A 15,971-nucleotide genomic window follows, 5' to 3' on the forward strand; every position below is an offset into this window, starting at 1 on the left:
GGAGAACACTTATACCTTGAAATTTAGTGAGGGATCATCTTATAACGCTACCGCCGTACTAAGCAAAATAAGATGCATAAAAGATAAACATCACATGCAATCAATATACGTGACATGATATGGGCATCATCATCTTGTGCCTTTGATCTCCATATCCAAAGCACCGTCATGATCTCCATCGTCACCGGCTTGACACCTTGATCTCCATCGTAGCATTATTGTCGTCTCGCCAACTATTGCTTCTACGACTATCGCTACCGCTTAGTGATAAATTAAAGCAATTACATGGCGATTGCATTTCATACAATAAAGCGACAACCATAAGGCTCCTGCCAGTTGCCGATAACTTCTACAAAACATGATCATCTCATACAACAATTTATATCTCATCACGTCTTGACCATATCACATCACAACATGCCCTGCAAAAACAAGTTAGACGTCCTCTACATTGTTGTTGCAAGTTTCTACGTGGCTGCTACGGGCTTCTAGCAAGAACCGTTCTTACCTACGCATCAAAACCACAATGATTTTTCGTCAAGTGTGCTGTTTTGACCTTCAAGAAGGACCGGCCGTAGTCAAACTCGATTCAACTAAAGTTGGAGAAACAGACACCTGCCAGCCACCTGTGTGCGAAGCACGTCGGTAGAACCAGTCTCATGAACGCGGTCATGTAATGTCGGTCCGGGCCGCTTCATCCAACAATACCGCTGAATCAAAGTAAGACGTTGGTGGTAAGCAGTATGACTATTATCGCCCACAACTCATTGTGTTATACTCGTGCATATATCATCTACGCATAGACCTGACTCGGATGCCACTGTTGGGGAACGTAGTAATTCAAAAAAATTCCTAAGATCATGCAAGATCTATCTAGGACATGCATAGCAACGAGACGGGAGAGTGTGTCCATGTACCCTCGTAGACCGAAAGCGGAACCATTTAGTAACACAGTTGATGTAGTCAAACGTCTTCACGATCCAAGTACCGAACGTACGGCACCTCCGTGTTCAGCACACGTTCAGCATGATGACGTCCCTCGAACTCTTGATCCAGTTGAGGATGAGGGAGAGTTCCGTCAGCACGACGGCGTGGCGATGGTGATGATGAAGTTACCGGCGCAGGGCTTCACCTAAGCACTATGACGATATGACCGCGGTGTTAAACTGTGGAGGGGGGCACCGTACACGGCTAAGAGATTGTCTATTGTACTTTGGGGTGCCCCCCTGCCCACGTATATAAAGGAGGGGGGAGGAGGAGACCGGCCAAGGGGGAGGCGCGCCAGGGGGGGAGTCCTACTAGGACTCCAAACCTAGTAGGATTCGGCCCCTCTTTCCTTCCAACGGAGAGGGGGAAAGGGGAAAGGAGGGAGAGGGAGAAGGAAAGAGGGGGGCCGCGCCCCCTCCCCTTGTCCAATTCAGATTGGGGCAAGGGGGGCGCGCCCCACCTCCTGTGGCCTGCCTCTTCTCCTCCACTATGGCCCATTAGGCCCAGTAACTTTCCCGGGGGGTTCCGATAGCCTCCCGGTACTCTGATAAATCCCTGAACCTTATCGGAACCATTCCGATGTCCTTATATAACCTTCCAATATATCAATCTTTACCTCTCGACCATTTCGAGACTCCTCGTCATGTCCGTGGTCTCATCTGGGACTCCGAACAAACTTCGGTCATCAAATCACATAACTCATAATACAAATCGACATCGAACATTAAGCGTGCGGACCCTACGGGTTCGAGAACTATGTAGACATGACCGAGACACATCTCTAGTCAATAAACAATAGCGGAACCTGGATGCTCATATTGTCTCCTACATATTCTACGAAGATCTTTATCGGTCAAACCGCATAACAACATACGTCATTCCCTTTGTCATCGGTATGTTACTTGCCCGAGATTCGATCGTCGGTATCTTCATACCTAGTTCAATATCGTTACCGGCAAGTCTCTTTACTCGTTCCGTAATGCATCATCCCGTAACTAACTCATTAGTCACATTGCTTGCAAGGCTTATAATGATGTGCATTACCGAGAGGGCCCAGAGATACCTCTCTGATACTCGGAGTGACAAATCCTAATCTTGATCTATGCCAACTCAACAAACACCATCGGAGACACCTGTAGAGCATCTTTAAAATCACCCAGTTACGTTGTGACGTTTGCTAGCACACAAAGTGTTCCTCCGGTGTTCGGAAGTTGCGTAATCTCATAGTCAGAGGAATATGTATAAGTCATGAAGAAAGCAATAGCAATAGCAATAAAACTAAACGATCATAATGCTAAGCTAACAGATGGGTCTTGTCCATCACATCATTCTCTAATGATGTGATCCCGTTGATCAAATGACAACATATGTCTATGGTCAGGAAACTTAACCATCTTTGATTAACGAGCTAGTCAAGTAGAGGCATACTAGGGACACTCTGTTTGTCTATGTATTCACACATGTACTAAGTTTCCGGTTAATACAATTCTAGCATGAATAATAAACATTTATCATGATATAAGGAAATATAAATAACAACTTTATTATTGCCTCTAGGGCATATTTCCTTCATCCTCATCGTCCCGATTAACATCAGGTATGTCCTGCACATAGAAACATTGTAAACAAATTGTTAGAGGATAATATATGATATCATTGTAAATGCATTAAAATGTAAACATGACTACCTGATCAGATCCCTCGCGTGTACTGTATGGACATTGTACGTGGTACTGATTTAAATCTGGGACACGAGTCTCCTCGGGCATGGAGATCCCTCGTGTGGAGAGATACGACTGAGATCCCTCACCTTGGGTGTATGCACCATATCCTGTGTACGCATATGGGTTCGGGGAAAGAGTCTGCTCGGGCATCGAATCGAAGCCCGTGCCATGGTCCTGAGATGTCTGCCCCTGACGAAGCTGCACAGAAGAAGAGCGATGCAGGGGCAGAGATGAGTCATGTCGAGGCAATGTCATTGTAGTACTCGGACCCTCCCCCTACTGCGCATGGCTCGTACGCGCCTTGCTTGGTCTGGACGACGACGCTGCACTCGGTCTGGCTGACCTCGCTACCGACATGTTGTACGCTCCAGTGACAACGTCGTCGCCTCTACCGCATCTGAACTTTGTTGTCACGTAGTCTTGAAGACGTTTGTGCAATGACTTGCGAGCTGGGCCCCGGGCCTGCATGCATCCCGTCGCCATCTGCCCTACTTCGTTGCAAGTTTCAAGCTAAACAATATTTTATTTGGTTGAAATGATTATGAAATGATGGACCTAAAAAAGTTACTAGTGATTACCAGCTGGTCACGATAGAAAGCTGCATGCAGCTCAACCTGTCTCTGCATCTGCTCCTCTTGTGTGAGATGTGTTGGTATCGTAGCTGGTTGACTGGCCAGGCTAGTACGCGTGCTGATGCAGTACCACTGCTTGTACGCTTGAGCTGTACTTCCATCGTACGGTCTGCGAAATTAAATAATTACATCAATCGTTGTGATGAAAGCAAAGCATCTTCACGCATCATATGGTCATCGTAATAAAATAATGTAAACAAAATGTACCTAAGTTGATGCACTATATCTGCTAGCGCTTTATTTTCCCACTTGTGTACCAATTAAATGATGCGTTCCTTCCAATTGTAACAACTCCAACCCTTGCCCATATTGGTTAGCCTGCAAATTATGTAACAAAGTGTGAGTTTAGTAAATTAAAAAATACACTAACTATTTAGGAAGGTCACATCTTACTTATGGGTTTCCTCGTCGATACATCTTGGAAAAGGTGGTGGAATCTCTTGATAGAGACCGAACTGTCTCATGGCACACTCTGGGTTGTAAGGCTCAACACACCACAGGAACAATAAGTTGCAGCGAGTCAGCCAGAATGCATTACCGCTCAAGATGCCTGCTGTGATGGATCATATATCAAAGACCATTTGTATCTGCTCCCGAGTCCACGGGTTCCATGTGACTTCTGACTCATCAAGTATCTCAAACTGCTGGTGGTATATAGGGTAACAATTCTTCGCAATATTTGGAGACCATTGTTTCCGTGCCTTTGTCCACCCGGTGGCCATAGTTACATTGTTTCCCTCGCTACAGTCGTATGGGTGTATGTGATTTAGTATACGAGGTCGTCCTACAGGGAGGTATTCCCAGGACCACAACTGTAGAAACTCGTAGGCGATACAAAGTAATGGAGCTATTTGTGTGAAAGAAGTTTTTTGTGTGGCATCACACAAGCCTCTATATGTATGACATAGCATGGCAGAACCGAAGCTGTATTTTGGTTGCTCGGGTAAAGGTTCATCTACCATATTCTCTACAATGTAGATGAGACCAGGGAGAACTACGTCCCCGTGTGAATTTGGAAACAGAGTCCCGAGGAGCCACAACAAATACGCAAACAGATGTCTTTTTCTCGTCTCAGAATCAGCGTGGCTAGATAAAATATGAAAGTTATCACGAAGCCAGGCGAGTGGGATGCCCCGAGGGCCACCAGAATGTTGTGATTCTGGCATTGCCATCCCAAGACGGGCTGATATATTTAATGTCCAAGATGGAGACACTCGTGGAGAGACTAACGACTCACCTCTAATTGGTAGAGGAGTGATCATAGAAACATCTTTCAGTGTAGGTGCAAGCGCCCCAAAACGAAAGTGAAAGGTGTGGGTTTCAGGTCTTCACCGGTCAATGAGGGATGTCAAAAGGGATGGGTCCAAACGTAATTGGTCTTCGCATGATGTGAGCCTAGCAAAACCATGTAGTCCATAAGCGTCAAGGTGAGCAAGGAAAGAATTGTGTATTGGCCATGTTTTCTTTATGGTTCAAAGTCTGAAAGTTCGATAATCATGATTATGATTTGGGTTGAAAAATAGGTGGCAATGGTGGCCGGCGTCATGGGGCCCATGCAAAAGCACTGGCACTTCAGCCATAATCTACACACAAACATACAAATAAAATTTATGTGGAAGACACAAATACAAAGAGATACAATTTACATTGATTATCTAAAGTTAACATCACGAGTAAAATAATACAAGGAGATTCAATTTAAATTAAATATAAGTACACATAACGAGTACAGATATAAGTAGACAACACGAGTACAGATATATCAACATCATTCGGTGTTGTTGGCTCGATGCGGGCATTCCCTACGTGAATGTCCAGGACACATGCAGACGCGGCATCGCCTTGGTTCTCTCATCTGGCTATGGTCCATGTCATTGCGATGACGCCTAGACTGACATCGTCCCTTGGCGGTTCTCATCAAGTCGGCGTTCGGAACCCATTTCGGCCCATCTGGCCACATCATTTTGTAGTTCATATCAATGCCTCAGGCCCAAAACTCACCGTTTCAAGTGTTGTACAGATTGTACATGTTGAAGTACGACGATATGTATGGCTCGACACTGATTTTTTGATCTGCAGTCGCTCGGAGCACATGACTGCAAGGGTAGCCCTCAAACTTGGGCTTGTTACAAGTGCACTCACAGGACGTTGGGCCGAGGGTGACAACTTGCTTTTTTATCCTCTGTGGTGACCCTTAACGTACTTAGCTCACACATTGACCTCCCACTTATTCCTAAGTGCGTCCACTTTCCTGCAGCCATGACTTTGGGACTTCTTTGCTTTCTCGTTCAAATGTCTTTGCATCTTCTCGGATCATGGCTTGTTCAATTCAACAGGTTTTGACAAAACCGAGGGTAATTACTCGCTATCCAAACAACCACTAAACATAGTAGTATGATAATAACATTTTAATATCATATGAGTAAAACATTTAATATCTTCCGGTTTTATATAATTTTTTCATATCACACGATAATAACGATAATAATCATTTATTTACAAATAATAATATTCGCAGCGGCATGCACATTATTCACAACAGTACATCAATATAAAAAATATTAACAAAATTACGGCGTCATTTATACCTCAGCTCCAATATGGATGTGCTTGCGAATGCAATTAAGCGTCAAAATAGTTCGAATAAATATCCGTCACCAGTATTATATGAACGGAGTCGACCTATTATCACATGAACATTAATATTACACACGGCTTTTTCTTTCTGCTATCAAAAGTATGAAAATAGCACTTGCATGTATGTGGTCATCCTCAAAAGGGACAGCGAAGATGGAAACACAATTTCTTCAATCACGTCATCTCCTCCTTGTTTGCTACTAAGATGAATTATTTTACCTAATTACATACATCATTAAGTACATTAGCATGTAATCTTAACATAGAAAATTTAGATTATTGTGACATAACGAAGTAGACCTACGGTTTCCTAACTATAGACTTATTAATAAACATACCACATGAAATAACATACCACATGTAATGAACAGTTACAGTATAATTTTTTTCTTAATTACCGTATTAAGATCTTCTCGCATGTCAATACTAATGGACACAACTAACATTGATACAACATCTTCAACCTACTCTTCTCAAAAAATAGTATAAATGCAACATATGTCGTTTGAAATTATTTCTAACTTCCAATCACTAACATCGCATAGCTAATACCGTGCTAAAAGACTAACTAATTACCACTGTGCATGCACACACAAAATTCATATATTGCAAAGCTCATACCTCGATCTTCCCCTTCGTACTTCACTTTGCACGGCAAATCCTACTCCAGAAACTCCAAATGACTCCTCCAAGTGCTGAAATAATGCCTAAAACAATAGAGAATACACACTTAGGAACTAATCAAACAGAACAAAAACATCATGCATGCGAACGAAACCAACAAAAGTGGATAGATCTTACCTTAATCTATCTTTTCTTCAACTTCACCATCTTCGAAATCCAACTCTAAATCGGCCAAAATCACGAGTGAAAGTGGCTACCAAGTTTTTCTTTCTGTGTATTCTTGTAGACTTAGAGAGAGCAGAGGGGCAGAGAAGCCAACCAGAGATATTCGAGAGTGTATGCGCACGGAGCTGCGGTTGTGCGTATAAAAAGAAGAGGAGCACCGTATTGTCGGCAAAACGAGCCAGAACTCACCTACCGCGGCCTCGGATTCCAGCATCGTGTTGTCTCATCACACGCAGCAACAACAACGCTCTTGGGTGTGCGGCAGGAAATCACGCGTTGAAATCAGCACGCCTGAGTGTTGTTGCTTCGGCTGTAGCAATAGACGGAAGCGGGAATCACGCAGTGCTTTAATCAGTGTCGTCTATGTAGGAATCAATGCGAGTGCATACAAGACAGTGGCAAAAGCCAGCTCCCGGGCAGCAGCGAATCATCGCGAATAAAGAAATAAAAGGCACAGATTCCCGCCCGTGAAAATGATCGTCGCGTGGGAATCAGCGCCGTCTGCGCGGGAATCAGTGCCGTGTGCAAACTGTAGCGCGTGCAGTAGCAACAGAGGAGTCGCTTGCTGTGGTGGCGGCGTGGCCCACCTGCTGGGCCCGCGTGCAGCAGGACTTGCCGGTCTGGGAGCGGCAGGGCCAACGTTGGCCGCCTCGTCTAGTGGCGGCAGGGTCCACCTGGCCCGACCCGTTCCGTCCCAGCGTGAGGCGCTGTACCACTCCTGTTTTACCTGGGCGGCCGCCTCCTGCCGTGGCGGCAGGTGCCATGTGTCGCCTACCACGCCTGCCGCCACGGCTGAGGGGTTCTTTTTATCAATTTCGTCCACATGGGTCTCTTTTGACAATTCCAGTGGGCAGAAGGTCTCGTTCGACAAAAAAATCCAGCTCACACGCCCTGTCCTCTGCGTGGACGCAGCTTCGGTGCCTTAAAGGCACCTGTCTTTGGGTCACTGACATGTGGACCAGCCACCTGTTGGACCCACATGTCATAGACACAAAGGTAGGTGCCTTAATGCACGGAAGCATCGTCCCCTCTGCGCGCGCCTCCCGACAGCTCACGCGCCAGAGTGTCCCGCATCCGCCGCCGCCGCCGCCGGTCACCCTCCTCCTCCTCCTCCTCCTCTACCTAGCCGACGTCTGGCTTCCGCCTCCGCTGCTCCTCCACTTCATCACGCTGATGTCCAGCATCCACCTCCGCCACTGCTCCACTATGCCCATGTCCCACGTCTGCCTCCGCCGCCGCCTTTCCTCATCCTCCTCCTCCTTCTCCAACTGCACCTCGCCGCCCTCACCACCCTGGTCTTCCCACGCCGCATTTGCCGCGGCCACAGAGCGTGTACGAGCCAGGACGCTCAGCCCGGAAGACGCACACCACCTGTTCGACGTATTGTTTCAGCAGGCCACTCCGGTCCCCGAGCGCTCCCTTGATGGATTCCTTGCAGCACTCAGCCGCGCTACGCCCTCTGAAGCCTGCGGAGACGGCCCCGCCCTCGCCCTCACCCTCTTCAACCGTGTCTGCCGAGAAGAAGCCGGGATGCAGGTGGTGCCGCCCACCATCTTCACCTACGGCATCCTCATGAACTGCTGCTGCCGCGAACGTCGTCCGGACCTAGGGCTTGCCTTCTTTGGGCGCATCCTCAAGGCTGGCCTGAAGACAAACCTGATCGCCGCCAACACCGTCCTCAAGTGCCTCTACTGCGCAAAACATACCGACGAGGCTGTCGATATGCTGCTTCATAGGATGTCCGACCTTGGCTGTGTGCCTGATGACTTCTCATACAACACAGTTCTCCACGGCTTCTTTAAGGAAGGAAAAATAGGCAAGGCCTGCAATCTATTCCATGAAATGATGCTGCAAGGGTTTGTCCCTGATGTGGTGACATATAACTTGATTATTGAAGCATTGTGCAAGGCCCGAGCAATGGACAATGCAGAGTTGTTCCTACGGCAGATGGTTGATAACGTTGTTCCACCGGATAAAGTGACATATACTAGCATGATCCATGGATATTCCACTTTGGGCCGGTGGAAAGAGGCGACTAAAATGTTCAGAGAGATGACAAGCAGGGGTCTTATACCTAATATTGTCACATGGAGCTCGTTCATGGACTCCCTTTGCAAGCATGGGAAAAGCAAAGAAGCTGCAGAAATTTTCTTTTCCATGGCTGGAAAGGGCCATAAGCCTAATATCGTCTCCTAGGCTATTCTTCTTCATGGGTATGCCAATGAAGGAAGCTTTGGTGATATGATGAGTCTCTTTAATTCAATGGAAGGCGATGGTATTGTAGCCAACTCTTATGTTTTCAACATATTAATTAATGCATATGCTAAAGGAGGAATGATGGATGAAGCTATGCTCATACTTACTGAAATGCGGGGACAAGGACTGAGTCCGGATGTATTCACCTATTCAACTCTGGTATCTGCATTTTGCAGAATGGGTAGGCTAGCTGATGCTATGGATAAGTTCAGTCAGATGATTGGTACGGGAGTACAACCAAACACAGTTGTTTATCATTCCCTAGTTCAGGGCTTATGTACACATGGTGATTTGGTGAAAGCAAAGGAGTTGATTTCTGAAATGATGAATAAAGGTATGATTCGTCCAAACATTGCATTCTTCAATTCAATAATGGACAGTCTATGCAATGAAGGAAGGGTTGTGGATGCACACCATATCTTTGACTTGGTTACAGACATAGGTGAGAAACCTGATGTCATTACATTTAGTACGCTAATTGACGGATATTGCTTAGTCGGTGAGATGGAGAAAGCATGCGGAGTATTTGATGCCATGGTATCAGCTGGCATTGAGCCTGATGTCATTACGTATAGTACACTTGTCAGTGGGTATTGTAAAAGTGGAAGGATCGATGATGGGTTGATTCTGTTCAGAGAAATGTTGCATAAGGAAGTTAAACCTACAACTGTTACATATGGCACCGTACTGGATGGGTTATTTCGTGCTTGGAGATCTGCTGCTGCAAAGAAAGTGTTCCATGAGATGATCGAAAGTGGAATAATGGTGAGCATTTCTATATATAATATAATTCTTGGAGGACTTTGTAGAAATAATTGCGCAGATGAAGCGATCGTCCTATTCCAGAAATTGTGTGCAATGAATGTGAAGTTCAATATCACAACACTCAATATCATGCTTAATGCATTCTACAAGGTTCAAAGAAGAGATGAAGCTAGTGATTTGTTCGCTGCATTACCAGCCAGTGGGTTGGTGCCTAATGCTTCTACTTATGGAGTAATGATTCAAAATCTTCTAAAAGAAGGAGCGGTGGAAGAAGCTGACAGTATGTTCTCATCAATGGAGAAGAGTGGTTGTGCTCCTAGCTCTCGTTTTTCAAATTGTATCATCAGAACGTTATTGGAACAGGGGGAGATAGTCAAGGCTGGGAAATATATGTCTAAAGTTGATGGGAAGACTATTTTGCTTGAAGCTTCAACTACTTCATTGCTGATGTCCCTCTTTTCAAGGGGAGGCAAATATCAGGAGCACATACTCTTGCTCCCTGCAAAGTATCAATTTTTCAGTGGAGTGAACCACAGTTGAGTACTTGATACATTGTTTATGATCTTAAATGCTCAGAGGGTACAGTTGAGTTGTTGGTATAAGAAATGCAAGTTACCTGCTTGTGGAAAGTCGGTCCTTCATTATTTCATTGACTGCATCTTTTGGTGTGTTGAAACCGCTAGAATGTGAAGTATCTGTGAATCTTTTAATCTTTGTTGGACGAGGAAAGGTGGACTGAGTTATCTAACTCAAATGGTTGCAATTTCTGGAATAACGGTTTTTGCTTGCCAACAGGGAAGGTATCGATATGTGTTCTTTCTAGAAGAAGCGCAATGAATACAAATGCAATCTTTTGTAACATGAATTTTTAACCGAAATCTGTAGGGAAGGCCTTTATTGAAAAACAAGCAGATGGGTGTACAAGATCAGAGGAGAATCTGCAAAGCAAGAGGGGCGAAAGAACAGAGCTAAACAGGATCCCCAGCCCAGCAACCCTCCCCTCCAAACGAAGATACGTGCCACCTTTGAAAATGGAGCCAGAGGCTGCAGATCTGAACTAAACAACAAGCTGATCTGAACTAAACAGCAGGCTTGAACACATCGCTTGACACGAGGAATATCCAATTTGTTATAAAACTTGTGCAGAAACTTCAGTACAAGCTCATTGATTGAAAAGTTGATAATAACTAAGCTCCCACGGTTTTTGGGTAAGCAAACCTTAACACAAGCTGAATTTAATTATGTCTTTGGGTAAGCAAACCTTTGTATAAGTTTGGCTGTAGCCATTTCGTAGCAGAATTTGATGTATAGTTTAAGGGCCTGTTCGGTAGTTCCCTAGCTTCCAGATCCACGAAATCCACGATGGATTTGGACCGAACAGTCCGGCTCCTGGAAGCTGGCTTCTCAGATCTGATGCGGTTCTACGTATAAAAAGCTGGAGCAGCGTCTTGGGTGATCCCAGGAAAAACGAGATCTGGAGTTAGCCGAATTTACGAACGAATGCCACCGCTAAGTGACTCGAGGGGCACATACCGGTTCGTTATATTGTCTCCCCACTCTCCCCATATGTTGAATGGGCCACCTTACCTCACTAACGGGCCAACTTCTCTCCTTCTTGGGCTGACGGCCTGTATAAAAAAATAGAAGCCGGATCGATCTCACCGAACGATTTTCTTAGCGATGCTCCGGCCGGTAGAAGCTGGAAGCTGGCATGCGGAGCGGGAGTTGGAGATTTTGCGAAGCTGGGCAACTACCGAACAGGCCCTTAGTGCATCATTTAATTATGGCCATGGCTATGCAAAAAATGTTTCTATGCAGTTATTTGATGTTTCTCTTGGCAATGTTTACCTGTAAGATTTATGAAAGCTGTAGTAATTTGACATTGTTTGCATACGAATGGTTGCAGAAGAAGCATGATAGCAGGTTTCTCTTGTTGCCAACCTGTAGTTAGCAACTTATTGCAAATGCTCTGTTTGCTACAGATTTAGAGGTCATTCTGTTGCTAGTTATAAGGGGTTCAGTATTTTTTTTCTTTGTTCCTTTATGTCTATATGAACAGATTTTCTAAGAACTTAAGCAGACAGTTACATGTATGGGGAAATAACATAGACCCATGTTCTGTTCCTATTCTAGTATTCTGTAAGAACGAAATTACTTTACCATTGTGAAGAAAGTAGCAATATAAAGCTTCAGATGATGATGGTATTAAGCACTGATCTACCTTAGCCCCAAATTTCTTCCTTTTTGTAAGGGAATGCTCCATTTCTTCCTCTCCAGGACACCAAATTTTCATTGAAGCAAGAATTATTGATCTTGTGTCTTCTGCCAAGTTCTAACCTAACCTAAAAAGGGGGAAATATATCCAGGCTGCTACTAAGACTAAAAGGAGTTCTTTTAAGATGATAGATAAATAAATAAATATGGGAGGTCTTCTGAGAGCCAGAAAAGTCCAGTTGCTACTTTTGTTCCTCAACACAGTCAATCAAGCAATATATCTAAGCGAACTTTAAATGTAGTAGCTAGCTATTGGTTGTTGCCAAGTCCATCCAAGCAACATGGTGCAATATCGGAACAGTCAACTTTTTTATGGCTGAGCTTTATTTATTTAGTTATAAATTGATTCACATTGAGAAGTATCTTTTATCTTTTCTTGATTTGTATAATTGTATTGCTGTTGCAGGTGGACATGTTGCCGCCGCCGTTGGGCAAGGGTGGCGAGTGCCGGCCTTCCTTCGCCGACAACCTCCTCCTTGCCTTTTTGCGGGCCAGGATGGTGCTGGTGTGCTCCATCGATCGACCCGTCTCTTTTCTCTCTCTGCTTAGCTGCCTATATCTTCTCCACCATGTAAGTGATATTTTTTCCGTCTTACTAAAATAGCCAATTACTAGCAGAGATAAATGGTTTTTGATGTGGTTGGCTACAGAAGTGATGACATGATATAGATCTAGCAATGCCGTACCGAGGAAGAATCGTGATGCAACAGTTTACTTCCAGATGGTCATGTACTAGCTAGTCTCAATCGCAATTCTGAGTCCCATTCCACAATTTTCTTTTGCTCGGATTTGGATAGTGTGATGTAACTGTAAGCCAAGACTGAACCTCCACCCTTTTTACTGCTGTTTTGCTTGTTGCACCTCATTGTGTCTGTACATAAAGGTGCATGAGGTTGGATGTGATTCTCAAAAGCCAGGACCCAGTTGGCTGATCGGAGTTGCGAATTGCTTCACCATCAAGGGCAAGAGTGCTTTGTATACTGAGCAAATAGCTGTACGAAACTTCTCTTGTTCATCTATAATCCTTCTTCTGCCAGATTTGCATAATGTAGAAGCTAAAGTCAGTTATCGTCTCTTTATTTCCATCCTTACAAGTTTCAGTTCTGGGTACTCTGGGCACTGTTCTCCCCTCTCTTGCTGGTCTTTCTCAAAACTCTTTTTAGCACCAGTTCTAATATAATGGTTAGCTTCCTTGGATGATGGTCAGTGAGTTTATTGCAAGTCAGGAATGTTATCCAAGTAATACTTTCAAGACTTAGTGAGCTCCGTGCAGGGACCAATTGTAGAATTAATTTATTGTAACTTAGCATGATCAGTGCGTTCTTCGTACTTGTGATGCATCTATATCGTGAAGCGAGAGCAATCGCTTTCATGGCAATGGTTGATGGGCATATGTTCCGTGAATTCTGGTGACACTGCTAGATGAATTTGTTTTTTTGCCAAGCGGGGTATCGACCCTTTTCCATCTTATATTTCAGTTTTTTTTAGGAAAGGGAGAGCTTCATTCATATCAGTAAGTCTGAGTTACTATCAGAAGCAATTACATGCTTCGAAGCTTGTGGCACATCAGCTAATAGAAAGAAATCCCCATTCACTCTAGCATAGGCAGCAAGCTCATGCGCAGCCACATTGCTCTCCCTATGGACTTTGGAAACAGAACAAGCTCCAAACTCCTTGATCATATCCTTAGAGTTCTCATAACAAGCCCACCAGCTGGCCCTGCTAACATTAATATCATTCACAGCGGCCACTACAGCGATGCAATCGGTCTCCATCTGCACTTTGTTCAAATTCAGTTTACGAGCCTGGTTGAGGCCGAAAGAAAGGGCCTGGACTTCAGCTTCCTCGGCATCCGAGCATCCATGAAAACGGCAACCAGCTGAGAAGACAATATCACCAAAACAATCCCTACCAACCGCTCCCAGCGCAGCCAGACATTGATCTTTATGTGATCCGCGGGCGGCTTAGTCCAGCCAAGCACATCAACATGGGGAGGCAGGCTAGAAGACTGTATATTAACTCCATGCAACTTTTGCTTCTCCTTCACATCGTTTACAACCGGATTTGGGCTGGATAAGCACTCCAAATAATTCCTCGAGAAAATCACAGAATCTTGTACAGTAGCTTCACCTTTGTTGTGAACGACATCATCTCTAAGGTGCCAAGCCCTCCAAAGAACTAGCATAAGCTTTTCCCTCATCTCACCATGGCAAATACTCAAGCTTTGCAAAAGCCAATCTGGGGAGAAGGGCATGAAACATGATTGATTTGTCTTCCGGCAGTTTCCATATTTTACTCATTTCCTCACGAAGGGCTCTCTGTTTTGTGCATACAACGGTAGCATGATGTGTGTTTTCAATCGCAGCTCCACATAAGTTGCATATACCATCTAATTCAAGAGTCCTCCTGTGCTTGTTGTCCTTAGTAGGGAGAGAATCAATGGCAGCCCTCCAGGTGAAGATACAGACTTTATGAGGTATCTTATATTTCAGTTTTGTCACTAAGACTATCAGGTCATAGATATGCAATTATAGAACCGTCTGGTGTTTGTTGAGAATTGCAAATATTTTGGGAGAGCAAGTCCATTGGTATTCGTATCACCACATGCAAATTACCAATTCAGGTGAGTTCATTTCTAATTAGTTCAGACTTTCTGTTTTTCTTTTATTTTCAGGGACGCCTTTACTTCTCGAGCCCAAGGGGATTGCGGAATCATTTAGCGAACTAGCATGATATGATTTGCCTACTGAGCCCGCATAAGCATTTATGATATCTTCAAAACCTTCACTTCCTGTCCGAATATTATCTATCTTTCACAATTATGATACCGGTTTATGTAAATTTGGCGACTATAGCTGCCAGGCATAGGAGGAATTCAGGAATGTATACCAGCTAAAACAGAGTGTCGCGGACACACCATATTTTACCTTTTTTGCAACCAAATGCCATGAAGCACTGATGGTTTTTTATACGGCTTGTTTCGGTTTAACTTTTTTTGGATTTTGTTTCTTTATTTAATGACCTTAAAGCATCATAGCTCTTGGACATGTGCACAAACACGAGGCGGCACGTAGAGATTGGCAGTAACAGGCCCACATCTATGCCCCCAGAAGTTTGATCCCTTGCTTTTGAATACCACGGATTCAGATTGTAAGAGTATGATTCAGCAAGGGTTCCCCTGCCTCATCTGGGGTTACAAAGACCGATATGCTACACGCCGCATGCATACCTCATGAAAAAACATAGTTGGTGCTGGTAGCATATGCACCCAATCTAATATACTTATTGCCAGCTTTTTTTTGGGTTGCATCAAATTAACTTTTTCCTCCTGAGAAGACTAAGGCCATATATTAAAGTCATCCAACCCTTACAACACCATCCTTACAAAAACAGAAAATAACACATGATGTCCTTAGGTATATAGACGATGTCCTCCTCCTCCACTTGTCGACAGAGCACCATGAACAAAGATCGATGTCATTTCTGGATCTTTGGAACACCCTCTCATAGCAGGCCAATGTTCTTAACGCAGCGGCCAGGAAGTTGCTAGTCGGAGCGAGAAGATGTCGGTGACAACAAACTGAGAAAGTCGTTGGTCGGAGCTAGAAGATGTTGGCGACCGTGAACTGAGGATCAGATCACTATAGCTAAGAAAAAGGCGATGAAGAAAGCTGGACAATCAACCGAAATTTGAACAGTAAATTTCAAAGAAAAAAACCAAAAAAATGTTTCGAGTGAATGAAAATTTTCATCATGAAATGACATTCTTGGAAGTCAGGGCAAAAAAACAAAACAAAACAACACTCCAAATGCATTCAAGCATTTTTGGAGCATCAATTTTTTTGCC

General features: G+C 44.3%; 1 long non-coding RNA gene and 1 pseudogene across 2 annotated transcripts; one reads left to right on the top strand and one right to left on the bottom strand.

The window, feature by feature from the left end:
• Window positions 1–4,969: 4,969 nt before the first annotated feature.
• Window positions 4,970–7,210, bottom strand: LOC120972777 (uncharacterized). 2 transcript variants are annotated; one of them, XR_006669018.2, is made up of 3 exons: window positions 6,782–7,210; window positions 6,602–6,687; window positions 4,970–6,025 (listed from the first exon to the last, which is right to left on the bottom strand). It is a non-coding gene; the product is annotated as an uncharacterized lncRNA (long non-coding RNA). The 2 variants fall into 2 exon arrangements; XR_005767002.2 differs by having other exon boundaries at window positions 4,970–6,199.
• A 590-nt stretch (window positions 7,211–7,800) lies between these two features.
• Window positions 7,801–15,093, top strand: LOC109742513 (uncharacterized; annotated as a pseudogene).
• The last annotated feature ends 878 nt before the right edge of the window (window positions 15,094–15,971 follow it).

Source organism: Aegilops tauschii, chromosome 1 (genome assembly GCF_002575655.3).
Source record: "Aegilops tauschii subsp. strangulata cultivar AL8/78 chromosome 1, Aet v6.0, whole genome shotgun sequence".
NCBI lineage: Eukaryota > Viridiplantae > Streptophyta > Magnoliopsida > Poales > Poaceae > Aegilops > Aegilops tauschii.